This window comes from Mobula birostris, chromosome 11, assembly GCF_030028105.1.
Source record: "Mobula birostris isolate sMobBir1 chromosome 11, sMobBir1.hap1, whole genome shotgun sequence".
NCBI classification, from domain to species: domain Eukaryota; kingdom Metazoa; phylum Chordata; class Chondrichthyes; order Myliobatiformes; family Myliobatidae; genus Mobula; species Mobula birostris.
Genome location: NC_092380.1, coordinates 100234966 through 100247945, shown reverse-complemented (window position 1 = coordinate 100247945; position 12980 = coordinate 100234966). Strand labels below are relative to the sequence as shown.

The window sequence follows — 12980 nt, the reverse complement described above, 5'->3', positions numbered from 1 at the left end:
ACAGGCCTTTCAGCCAGGATGTAGTGCCAACCCTTTAACCTACTCTAAGATCAATCTAACCCTTCCCTCCCACATAGCCCTCCATTTTAATTTCATCCATGTGCTTATCTAAGGATCTCGTTCTTTTTAAGCCCATCACCTCTACTGAGACATAAGCCCCCAGCAGCAGCTGCCAAGAGTATTCTGACCTGGACCAATCTTTCAAGTTGTCCCCAGGTGTATCCCATCTTATGTTTTCTATGTAAAGATAATTTCTCTCCCAGGGATGAGGTCTTTGGAACTTCTGCTGGCATTTCTGTAGCCCTGGGTTTTCACAGGATGGGGTTACTAGCTCCATGCCCAACCCTCCTCCTTTTGCAGTAGGGATTGGGATCATCCATGGAAGAGTTAAGAGTCTCTTAAATGTCCCTAATTTTTCTGCCTCCACCACCACCCCTGGTAGCATGTTCTATGCACCCACCACTCTCTGTGTAAAAAAAACTTGCCTCTGATATCCCCCTCTATCTTTCTTCCAAACACCATAAAGATATGCCCCCTCATTTTAGCTAATTCTGCCCTGGGAAAATGTCTCTGGCTATCCACTCTATCTATGTCTCTTATTATTTTGTACACCTCTATCAAGCCACCTCTCTTCCTCCTTCTCTTCAAAGAGAAAAGCCCTAGCTCACTCAACCTATCCTCATAAGACATGCTCTCAGATCCAGGCAGCATCCTGGTAAATCTCCTCTGCACCCTCTCTAAAGCTTCCACATCCTTTCTATAATTAGATGTCCATATGCCAGCTGAGTGGGTTATAATCTAAGGCATGAATAAGGCAGAGACCTCAGCATTGTCAAGGACCCTTCTCATCTATCCCATAACCTCTTTGATCACCTGCCATCAGGCAGAAGGTAGGGCAGTATAAGTACAAGGATCCCAGGCTGTGAAACTTCTGAACACATGGTACACACTATTTATGACAGCACCGGTAGAATTGTACTATTGTATATTTGAGGTTAACAGGTCTCATTCGTTCATTAGCATAGCTAACGTTATTTAAACTAGCTGGCTAGCTGCTAAGGAGCTCTATTGCAGACATCCGACCTCTCCCGGAAGTTCCAGGAGTCTCCCGCAAATTGATGGTGCTACCTCCCTGAAATGAGTTTTTGCAGGGTGGGATGTCTGGCCTCGACATTCACTTGTGGACATCCTGAAGACCAGCAAGAATCGAGAAGCCAACTGAGGGTGAGCCACTAATTTTCAACAGCACTGCTAGCACTTTGTGTGCATTGCATTGGATTTCCAGCATCTGCAGATTTTCTCGTGTTTGTGTTTTGCATTTTATTTTTAAATGCGTTCACCGTTGCATCCCTGCAAAGCCCTTTACAAATGTTGATTATTTCGCATAATTAGTTTTGTCTGCTTTGCATCTAAAGGCTAGATCAGTGAATGTTCCAAAGGGGAATGATAAAATGTTTTCTTTCTGCTGGATTTCTAACGGTTTCAACACACGCCTGTTCTAACGACTATCTCCGCCTTTTTGCTATTACATAAACAGAGTGCCCAATTGTTACTGAGCGGGGACATCACCCAGATCGAACTATAAAATGGGTTCAGGCTCTTGACCAATCGCTGTCGAGGGACACGCTCCTCTCTTTGTGAGATCAGAGGAGTGGTGAAATCTAATTGGAGGATATGATTGTAAAGGCGTTCCATTCCAATTGGTGATTGACAAATTGAGCCTTTTACGGACTGGTGCTGAAAGCCGGGTATTACATGAGCATCGTCGTGAAAGCGCAGGGCAGAGTTACGTGATCACAGTTCTACGGAAACAAAGCGCACGGTAAGGATGCAACAAGTATAATCCAATGCTATATTGCAGCTACGCCCAGGTATGGTCATTTTTAACGGTTCTTCAGCATGCGCCTGTCGATAAAATCGAGGGATCGTGTTTGCAGATGGTCCGTCTTTCTGCCAGTGGAATTTAACGCCTTATTTGGACAATATGCACTGTTTGCAGCGGATTTTATATATATTCCCTTCATTTTGTAAACCATTGTGAGGTGGAGTTGGCTTTGACAGACCATATATGCCCCCCTCCCTTCGGGGCTGTACTGCTCCTGTGTCAGAAGCGTTTAATCAGTGATGCAAATGAGGTGAAGGGTTATAGTTATGTCACCAGGAGACTTGCTGCTGAAACCTTCCCTCTCCCCATCTCCAGCGGGAAATGGCGCTTTGCATTTCAGCCTTTGGTGAGAAGGTTCCCGTTTTAGCGTCGCGATGCAGACTGTAGTTCCAGAGGAGGATCTGCGGTAAATTAAACCGTCCATTTAAAAGCGTGGTTTAGAGCGGATCCTAACCAACAGTTTCATGAAGCCAATGGACATTTTGATTCTAGATTTTTAAAAAAAAGTTACTCCGAGGCAAGATAATGCATCTGTTTTTGGACTAGCAAATAGAAATCCTCAATAAAAATTCAGCCGAGGAAGCTATGGAATGTACAAACCCAGTTATAACTTTTAGTGTGATTGAACAATAACCCTTCATTTCCTCAGAATGTCGTCCTTACTTCAAAATACCAGCAGTCTGGTTGACTCTGAGAAGTCCTGTGAATAGCTGTGTGGGGGACTGGGATTGACTGGGTGGCTCTTTCATCCAGAGCAACCCACACAAAATGCTGGAGGAACTCAGCACGGGCAATTAACAGTCGACGTTTCATGCCGAGACTCTCTGCCGGGGTTTTTTCATCAAATCAGTGTGGACACAGTGGGCCAAATTGCCGCTTTCTGTGTTGTAATTCTGTGCTGGATTATGTCGAGTCTGTTAGTGAGTAGGACTAGATCTTGCATCAAGTCCGTATGGACTTGTTGAGCCAAATGGCCTCTCCTATGGCTGTGATATGTCGTTCAAACCTTTTGCAGCTGCCGCTTGTTCTCTGCGGTACAAGCCCCTTTTGAACGGAGTTCCTCCAGGTTATCTGTTGACTGCAGCGTTTAGATGGATTTGGTGCTCACAGTTGAAGTGGCCGCCAGCTTGCCTTGTAAGGTTTTACTGTGTGCTTTGAGATTTTATGGATCACTGTGTTTGGTTTGCTTTCACACTGATAATGATCTTGATTTGATTTTGTACTTGGTCTCAGCGTCTGATCATGTATTGATTGACATTGAAGGCCAGACCATCATCGCTCCAGTATTGGGAGAAACTTTTTCTGCCTGTTGTTACCTGAACAACACTCAGAGCAGAAGCTAGTCTGTGTTGGAGCCACACTGTGGTGAAACTAACTCGTACCTCCTGATAGAGGGTTTACTGCTTACGAAAGAACACCTTCTGGGCAATTTTTCCAAAACGCGGAGAGTGATAACCAAGCAGTTTTAACTGCGTTCAGAAACGAAAGATCTGCAGATGCTGGAAATCCGAGCAATCCGTCCTGCTGAATTCCTCCATCATTTTGTGTGTTTAACTGCGTTCAGAACTGCATAGTCAGACATGTAAATTCCTCAGGTATTCTGAAGGAATCCTTTGCATTTTTCAAACTAGTCAAAACTTACACCCTCACTGTCCCTGCCCAACATAAGTTAAATAGCCTTTTTTGTTCTGTTGATAGTTACTTATCTGTTCGTATGTTCACATGTATTTATTTGATTGTTGACGTTTGCGCATGTGACCATTGTAAATTGTTGGTTGCTACTGTGTTGTTGTATTGTCCCGTGTTTTATGCTTGGCACCGAACCACAATCAATTTTTTGTATGTTCCACATACTGGCAATGAAGTGAATCTGATTTCACTGCAGTGACATTCCCATTCCCATAGGCAGCGACAGCAGCCACTCATTAAGGTTCAGTCCCTGCCAGTCTGTCTGACCTATTCAGTAATTCCAGCTTTCCCTGTTTTTGTTTCACAGATAAGTGGCAAAGATTATTTTTACAAACTTTAAATGATTTTTGCTTTGATGAGGAAAATATTGAAAAGTGCTTTATTGTTGAAGTTTAGGTTTCTATGATTGTGGACTATTTGATTTTTGAATGAGACTGCAGAACCGGGAGCATAAATTACGACCAGGACTAATTCATAGAAATAAGTTTTGCAATGAGGGCTTGGAGGATTCTTTCTTCAAAGACCACTGGATACAAGAATGAACACCAAGATAGAGCAGCTGGATTCCCCTTTTTAAAAAAAAATTACTTTTTTTGCAGTGTACTACTGCCACAAAATAAATTTCACATATATGTCAGTGATATTGTCAGCATACCATGCATACCATACTGGCCCTTCCAGCCTAATAAACCCAGTTACACCCATGTGACCAATCAGCTGACTAGCCCATATGTCTTTGGAATGTGGGAGGAAACTGGAGCACCTGGAGGAAACCCACATGGTCACAGGGAGAACATACAAACTCCTTACAGACAGTGGTGGGAATTGATCCTGAGTCGCTGGCACTGTATTATGCTAACCACTACGCTACCATGCTGCCCGCCCCTGATTCTGATTAAATAATTTATTCTTATTCTGAAAGTGATCTCTTTGATCATCTCCATGAATTTCTTTAACTTTATTGCCAGAGAGTAGTGAATCTGTACGATCTTTCTGTCCAGTCCTGATGAAGGGCTTCTGCCTGAAATGTCAACTGTTTATTCATTTCCATTGAGGCTGCCTGGCCTGCAGAGTTCCTCCAGCATTTTGTGTGTATTGCTTTGGATTTCCCGCACTTGCAGGTTTTCTTGTTGGTGAGTCTGTGGAATTTATTGCCACAGGCAGTTGTGGAGGCCAGGTTTTTACATATATTTAAGGGAGAGATTGATAGATCCTTACTTAGTCAGGGCATGAAGGGATTTGGGGAGGAGGCAGGAGATTGGCGCTGAGAGGGAAATAGATCCGCCATGATAAAATGGTGGAGCAGACTCGATGGGCCACATGGCCTAATTCTACTCCTATATCTTATGGACTTGTAGTCTTATTGGTTAATTACTGAAGAACAGGTTCTACAGTATGGTCTCCAGGTATTCAAATAGACATACAACACCATTGAAAGGTTACTGCATGGTTGTTTACCTTTTGACTCATCAAGTCCATACAAGCTCAATGCAATTAATTCCAGGTCTCAATCTCCTTTTATAATCTGCTGTGTTTCTCTTCCAAGCATTTACTCAGCTACCATATGAACACAATTGAATTTGCTTCCATTGCCACCTCAGTCATATATTCTGGACCCAAATGGGTGAACGTGAAATGATATTGAGATACAGTGCAGAATAGGCCCTTTTGGCCCTTCGAGCTGCGACACCCAGCAATCCCCCTTTTTAACCCTAAAGATAAAGAAAATTTAGCTTCAGTTTTCACATGCACGTTGAAACATACAGCCCTGATGAAGGGTCTCGGCCCGAAGCATGTTCCTGCTGATGGGTGAGTCCAGAACCAGAGGCCACAGTTTAAGAATTAGGGGTAGGCCATTTAGAACAGAGTTGAGGAAAAACTTTTTCACCCAGAGAGTGGTGATATGTGGAATGCTCTGCCCCAGAAGGCTATGGAGGCCAAGTCTCTGGATGCTTTCAAGAAAGAGATGGATAGAGCTCTTAAAGATAGCGGAATCAAAGGTTATGGGGATAAGGCAGGAACTGGATACTGATTGTGGATGATCAGCCATGATCACAGTGAATGGTGGTGCTGGCTCAAAGGGCCGAATAGCCTGCTCCTGCACCTATTGTCTATTGAAACATCGACTGTTTATTCATCTCCATAGATGCTGCCTGCTGAATTCCCCAAGCATTTTGTGTTTATTGCTTGGATTTCCAGCAGCTGCAGACTTTGTCGTGTTTATGATAGAGTAAAATGTGTGATATATGTCAAATCAAATCAGCGAAGATTGTGCTGGTGAGTAAATGTCACCACTCGTCCAGCGCTAACATAGCATGTCCATTCTTGAGGGCAGGTTTACTAGAGTTGTTGGGAGTGGTTTAAGCTAATATGGCGGGGGATGGGAACCAGTATGATGGAGTTGAGGATGAGCCAGCAGGTTTACAAGTAGATGATGGGTGTAACATGAATGTAAGGGTGGTCAAGCCAATGATTGGATACATATGCAAACAGAGCAAAGAGTTCAATTGTACCACAGAGGCAAAATTCAAAAGGGTAAAGAATGCAGGACTGAAGGTGCTGTATTTAAAAGTGCGTAGCATTTTGGAATGAGGTGGATGAACTTGTGGTGAAATTAGAGATTGGTCAGTATGACATTGTGGGCATCACTGAGTCATGGCTGAAAGAAGGCCATAGTTTGGAGCTTGACATCAAAGGATATACTTTGTATTGAAAGGACGGGCAGGAAAGCAAAGATGGTGGTGTGTCTCTGTTGATAAGAGATGGAATTACATCTGAAGAAAGAGGTGACATCGGGTCAGAGAATGTTGAATCTTTGTGGGTAGAGTTAAGAAATTCATTATGGGAATCATATATCGGCTCCAAATTGTAGGATGTGGGGATTGAGGTTGCAAAGGGAGCTGGAAAAGACGTACTAAGGGTAATGACACAATTGTAATGGGGGACTTTAATATGAAAGGGGATTGGGAAAATCAGGTTGGTGTCGGATCATGAGAGGGAATTTGTTGAATGCCTACAAGATGGCTTTTTGGAACAGCTTGTGCTTAACTCCGGGAAAGGCTACCTTAGACTGGGTGTTGTGTAATAACCCAGATTATATTTGGGAGCTTAATGTAAATGAACCCTTAAGAAGCAGTGTTCATAATATGATTGAATTCATACTGAAATTTGAGAGGGAGAGACATAAGTCACATGTATCACTATTGCAGTGGAATAAAGGGAATTATAGAGGCATGAGAGAAAAGCTTCCCCAAGTGGATTGGAGGAGGATACTGGCAGAGATGACGGCAGAGCAGAGGTGACTGAAATTTCTGGGAATAGTTGATAAGGTGCAGGATAGATATGTTCCACAGAAGAAGTAGTTCTCAAATGCCAGGAGTAGGTGACTGCGGCTGATAAAGGAAGTTAAAGACTGAATAAAGGCCAAGGAAAGTGCATAGAAGGTAGTAAAAGTGATTGGGAAGCTTTTAAAATCCAACAAAAAGCAACTGAAAAAGCTATAAGAAGGGAAAAGATTAAATACAAGGACAGACGAGCCAATAATATAAAGCAGGATACCAAAAGTTTTTTTTGATTATATAAAGAGTAAAAGGGAAATGAGGGTTGATATTGGACCACTGAAAAATGATGCTGATGAGGTAGTAATGGGGACAAAGAAATGGCAGATGAACTTAATGGGTACTTTGCATCTGTCTTCACTGTGCAGTGTGTCAGAGGTCTGAGTGTCAGAGAGCAGGAGTAAGTGCTATTACGAACAAAAAGTGCTAGGTAAACTCAAAGGTCTTAAGGTGGATAAGTCACCTGGACCAGATGGATTACATCCCAGAGTCCTGAGAAAGGTTGCTGAAGAGATGATGCATTGGTCATGATCTTTCAAGAATCACTTGATCCTGGCATGGTCCCAGAGGACTGAAAGTTTGCAAATGCCACTCCACTCTTCAAGAAGGGAGGAAGGCAAAAGAAAAGAAATTATAGGCCAGTTAGCCTAACCTCAGTGGTTGGGAAAGTGCTGGAGTCTATTATTAAGGATGAGATTTGGGGGTACTTGGAGACTAATGATAAAATAAGTTAAAGTCAGCATAGTTTCTGTAAAGGGAAATTTTGTTTGACAAATTAGTTAGAGTTCTTCGAGGAAGTAACAAGCAGGGTGGACAAAGGAGAGGCAGTGGATATCATTTACTTGGATTTTCAGAAGGCATTTGATAAGGTGCCACACATGAGACTGCTTAGCAAGATAAAATCTTCTGGCCTTTCAGAAGAGATACTAGCATGGATAGAGGAAAGGTTGACAGGTAGGAGGCAGTGAGTAGGAATAAAATGGACCTTTTCTGGTTGGCTGCCAGTGACTAGTGGTGTTCCTCGGGTTAGTATTGGGACCGCTACTTTTCAAACTGTTTGCCAGTGATTGAGATAATGGAATTGATGGCTTTTTGGCAAAGTTTGCAGATGATATGAAGATAGCAGGAGGGGTCGGTAGTGCTGAGGAAGCAACGCGATTGCAGCAGGACTTGGACAAATTGGAAGAATGGACTAAAATGGTAGATGGAATGCAGTGTTGGGAAATGTATGATAATGCATTTTGGTAAAAAGAACAAATGTGCAGACTGTTACCTAAATGGGGAGAAAGATCAAACATCAGAGGTGCAGAGGGACTTGGGAATCCTCCTGCAAGACTCCCAAAAGGTTAATTTACAGATTGAGTCTGTGGTAAAGAAGGCAAATGCAATACAAGTGTCCCCCGCTTTTCGAACGTTCGCTTTACGAAACCTCACTGTTACGAAAGACCTACATTAGTTCCCCGTTTTTGCTAACAGAAGGTGTTTTCACTGTTACGAAGAAAGGCAGCGTGTGAAAAAAATCAGCGCGCGATAAAACAAGCAGTGCGCGCCCCGAGCAGCCGCTCTCCCCTGGATTCAGAACGGCATTCTCAGCGGCACTGCTTAAACACGTGCCTGTGAGCAGCCGTTAGCAAGATGATTTCTAAGGTATTGGAAAAGCCTAAAAGAGCTCGTAAGGGTGTTACACTTAGCGTAAAACTAGACATAATTAAGCGTTTCGATCGTGGTGAACGAAGTAAGGACAAAGTGAGTTTGGCTTGTGGAAGTTGACGAAGATGATGTTGAAGAGGTTTTGGCATCCTATGACCAAGAACTGATAGAAGAAGAGCTGATGCAATTGGAAGAAGAAAGGATAACAATCGAAACCAAATTCAGTAGCAAAAGTGAAGTCGTCCAGAAACTGAACATGAAGCAACTACGTGAGATTTTCGCTGCAATGATAAAGTATGACTTTAATTTTGAAAGGGTATGTCGGTTTAGGGCATATTTGCAAGATGGTTTGAGTGCTTACAAAGAACTGTATGATAGAAAAATGTGCGAGGCTCAGCAGTCAAGCAAGCCTTCCACAGCAGACGACCAACCTCAACCTTCGACATTGAGGCAGGCAGACATAGAAGAAGATGACCTGCCTGCCCTAATGGAAACAGACGACGATGAGATAACACTTCAGTGTCCCACCAACCCAACCCCCAGGCCGTGGACAGATATCAATTCGCGGAGAATGCAGTGGTAGCCAGGAGACACACAGCACATCTTTAAGAAAAAAGCCGAAATAAACATGCTAATTAATTAGGTGCCGCCCAGCACGTAAATGTCGGCCCGGATCAGAGGTGATTGCCGACAATTACGTGCTGGGCAGCACCTAATTAATTAGCATGTTTATTTTGGCTTTTTTCTTAAAGATGTGCTGTGTGCCTCCAGGCTACCGCTGTACCCCTGCATGCATCGCGGATCGGTATCGGTTGGCGGCCCGGAAGGTGGGGGCCACTGCACCACCCAAACTCCGACGACTTAGTCTAACACACCATCATCAGTGTGCTCGGCAAGCTGTCTTCCTGATTCCCGTAAGTGATACTACACTGTACATACATTATTTCTACTTTATATAAGCTGTGTATTTTTACGTGTTATTTGGTATGATTTGGCAGCTTCATAGCTTAAAGGTTGCTGGAGAGAGTGTTTTTGCCAACAGCGCTTGCGTGAGATTTTCTGCCGAGAGCGCTTGCATGAGATTTTCACTACAGAGAACAGTGCCGGCAATGATTGTGGAAAAGTATTTCTACTTTATGTAGGCTGTGTATTTATCATATTCCTGCTTTTACTATATGTTACTGTTATTTCAGGTTTTATGTGTTATTTGGCATGATTTGTTAGGTTATTTTTGGGTCTGTGAACGCTCACGAAATTTTCCCATATAAATAAATGATAATTGCTTCTTCGCTTTACGACATTCCAGCTTACGAGCCGTTCCATAGGAACGCTCTAACTTCGGATGGTGGGGGAAATCTGTATTGAAATTTATTTCAAGGGTGAATAGAACATAAAAACAAGGAGATAATGGTGAGGGTTAATAAGACACTAGTCAGGCCACACTTGGAGTATTGTCAACAGTTTTGGGCACCATATCTCAGAAAGGATGTGTTGTCATTGGAGAGAGATTGGAGGAGGTTCACGAGGATGATTCCCAGAATGAAGGGGTTAACATATGAGCATTTGGCAGCTTTGGGCCTGTACTAGTAGAGAGAGTTTTATTTGGGTTTTCTTTAGCGCTGGAAATGGTTACATCCCGACACACGGGACAGAAGCAAGGTCGCATTGTGTATTCCACGGACCAGCAAACACCGGCCGGCTTAGCGAACAGAGTGGTGGACACGCCTGCTGAAATCCCAAGGAAAACACAAAGAGGGGGATCACAAAGCCGAGGAAAGGGGACTGGGTCGAGACAACAGAGACTTTTGGAAAAGAGGAGTTTGGTGGGTAATACTGTTCTGGCTGACCGGAAGTGCACTGAGAGCGGTATGCATAAAGGAATTGGGTGCTTACTGTTCTGGCTAACAACGGATGGTGCAATCCAGGGCATATTACGATTGAGGAACGCGTTTGCAGACTGGATATTGAACTTTTTACTGTTGGACTTTGGCCACATTCCACCGTGATACAACACTTGGCGGCACAGGAGGTCGTTCCTGCCTGTGGCCATCGAACGTGCAGCTCCTCCCGTGGAGGGTCAGACACCCTGAGCCAATAGACTGGTCCTGGACTTATTTTCCATCTGGCACAGTTTGAATATTGTTGTTTGATTGTTTGTGGTTTTTGTATTGCTATATTTATGCTCTATTCTTGGTTGGTGCGGCTATAACGAAACCAAATTTCCCTCGGGATTAATAAAGTATATCTATCTATCTATCTCACTGGAATTTAGAATGCGTGGGGATCTCATTGAAATTTACTGAATATTGAAAGGATTAGATAAGGTGGATGTGGAGAGGATGTTTCCTGTGGTAGGGTATCCAGAACAAGAGGGCACACCCTCAAAGTTGAGGGGCGACGTTTAAGAACAGAGTTAAGGAAGAATTTTTTTTGGCCAGAGAAGAGTGAACCTGTAGAATACTCTGCCACAGACTGCAGTGGAGGCCAAGTCAGTGTATATATTTAAGGCGGAAGTTGATTGCTTCCTGATCGGTCAAGGCATCAAAGAATATGGCGAGAAGGCAGGTGTATGGGGTTGAGTGGGATCTGGGATCAGCCATGATGGAATGGCGGAGCAGACTTGATGACTAATTCTGCTCCTACGTCATGTGTCTTATTTAAAAGTCCATAAGATACAGAAGCAGAAAGGCCATTGGCCCATCAAGTCTGCTCCATCTATCTCTCTCTCTCAACCTCATTCTCCTGTCTTCTTGCCCTCTCCTTATAAACCTCTGACACCCTACTAATCACGTACACATCAACCTCCACTTCAGATGTCCCCAATGACTTGGTCTCTGCAGTCATCTTTTGATCCTATGTGATTTTCAGTTTTAATCTTTTTTTTTCACAACTTGCCCCATTATTTCAAATGATCCTTGCAGATGTACCCTGTGATCTGTCATCATCCCATTTAGAATTACGTTCTCATGTTTATATTGCTTTGCTTTTCCCTTCCTTTCAAAAAATACCACTTCTTATTTCTCTGCTTTAAATTACACCTGCCATCTATCTGACTATAGTAGTAGATTTCAGAATTTCTGAAGGCTGGCGGAATAGTCACGAGAGGTTAACCTGTTGTTCTAAGGTGAGTGTGAGGCCTCCGTCAGTCCAGGTTGACCATGGATAGTGCATCCGTGCTATCTAGGTCTGAAAGCCGGGGTAGTACAATATGGAGAGCCAGCTGTTGCCCACATAGCAAGCTCCCTCTCCACGCAGCTGATAAACCCAAAGCAACAGCAGAGACTGATACCGTTCGGCATTGAACTCCACAAAGGACTGCCTTAGGGGCTCCAGCTTCGGATTTTTTATTCCTCGGAGTTTACTCCCAAGACCTTCCCCGTGGGTGGGTATAGCTGCAAGACAGCAGAGGTTTGAAATCAGAGTTTTCCTTCTCCTAGATGAGTTGCCAACCACAGCTGATGAACCCCATCTGCCCGAAGTGATTGGTTTTAAGGTGCCAGTAACCCACCACTGCCCCCTTCTACTGTTAATAGAAAAGATTCTGCTGGGCTTAGTAGCTAAGCCACACCTGAAGGCCAGGAGCTGGACTTGGTTGTCAGAGGCTATTTGAGGTGCACACCATTGTGAGCATTTAATTGTTAGTGGGAACTTGTATCCCCACTATCACCACCTTCTATAATAACATTGAGGAACCATCCACTCTAAGGTATAAATGTTAGACTGGTAATAAATCATTCTTATTAGATTATGAAGACACACAGTCCTCTTTTATTGTCCTTTAGTAATGCTTGCATTAAGAAATGATACAATATTTCCTCCGCTGTGATATCACAAAACACAGGACAGACCAAGACTAAAAAAACTAACAAAACCACATAATTATAACAATACCATAACTTGATGAAGAAGTCTATGAGCACAGTTAAAAGCTCAAAGTCTCTCAAATGTCCCACATCTCATGCAGACAGGAGAAGGAAGAAAAACTCTCCCTGCCATGCCGACCACAGTCCGAGTCTGAGTCATCCGAAAACTTTGAGCCTCTGATCAGCTCTCCGACACCGGGTACTGAGCGCCATCTCTGTCCGACCAATTCGACCTCAATCTCGGTCGCCAACAGCAGGCAAAACCGGGGATTTTGAGGCCTTTTCTCCGGAAGATTCCCGACCGCGCAGTAACAACAGCAGCGAACTGGCGTTTCAGAAATTTCTCCAGATGTTCCTCTGTGCTTTCACATCTGTCTCCATCAAATCAGAATTGTCCACGGCCCCTATTTAACAGATACAATATCATTTTTCACCGGAGGGCTGCGCACGCACAGCGCGCTGCTCTCTCTCCTCCCACCTTAAAGTCTCTTGGTACCAACTAAATTGCAATTAAAGTCACTTGGTACCAGCTAAATCTATTGAGTTACCCGACTG

The 12980-nt window shown here is 43.6% G+C and overlaps 1 protein-coding gene across 3 annotated transcripts in view; it reads left to right on the top strand.

Moving 5' to 3' along the window:
- The first annotated feature begins 1733 nt into the window (after window positions 1–1733).
- The window catches only part of dhcr7 (7-dehydrocholesterol reductase), a 53977-nt gene continuing 42730 nt past the window's right edge, over window positions 1734–12980 (top strand). Inside the window, exon 1 of one of the 3 annotated variants that reach the window (XM_072272762.1) lies at window positions 1734–1822. The gene's annotated coding sequence lies outside the window, so the exon portion shown is untranslated. Of the gene's footprint in view, window positions 1872–12980 lie in introns of all 3 variants that reach the window. The other 2 variants (XM_072272764.1, XM_072272763.1) reach the window with 2 other exon arrangements.